We start from the raw sequence: 838 nt of genomic DNA, 5'->3' as shown, positions 1-838 counted from the left end.
TTAAAATGACAATAACTTTTGACTCGGATGTCCGATTGTGTCCCGTAAAAATAAAAAAGACGCTCGTAATTGAAAAGGGAAGATCTAAGATAAATCAAACGACAATAACTTTTAACTCGGATGTCGGATAGAGTCCCGTAAAATATCGAGACGCTCGAATTTGAAAACAGAATCTCTGAGCAAATTCAAACGACAATAACTTTTGACTCGGATGTCCGATTGTATCCCGTAGTATATCGAGACGCTCGAAATAGAAAACTGAAGCTCTGAGAAAAATCAAACGACAATAACTTTTTACTCGGATGTCCGATTGAGTCCCGTAATATATCGAGACGCTCGTAATTGAAAACAGAAGCTCTGAGCAAATTCAAACGACAATAACTTTTGACTCGGATGTCCGATTGTGTCTCGTAGTATATCCAGACGCTCGAAATTGAAAACTGAAGCTCTGAAAAAAAATCAAACCACAATAACTTTTTACTCGGATGTCCGATTGAGTCCCGTAATATATCGAGACGCTCGCAATTGAAAACAGAAGCTCTGAGCAAATTAAAATGACAATAACTTTTGACTCGGATGTCCGATTGTGTCCCGTAGTATAACTAGACGCTCGTAATTGAAAAGGGAAGATCTAAGATAAATCAAACGACAATAACTTTTAACTCGGATGTCGGATAGAGTCCCGTAAAATATCGAGACGCTCGAATTTGAAAACAGAATCTCTGAGCAAATTCAAACGACAATAACTTTTGGCTCGGATGTCCGATTGTATCCCGTAGTATATCGCAACACACAGAAATAGAAGTAATTCGTCCGCCTAATACTAGTGCTTAGGCTA

Source organism: Glycine max, chromosome 6 (genome assembly GCF_000004515.6).
Source record: "Glycine max cultivar Williams 82 chromosome 6, Glycine_max_v4.0, whole genome shotgun sequence".
In the NCBI taxonomy this organism is placed as follows: Eukaryota; Viridiplantae; Streptophyta; class Magnoliopsida; order Fabales; family Fabaceae; genus Glycine; species Glycine max.
Note: the sequence above shows the minus strand (reverse complement) of the source record.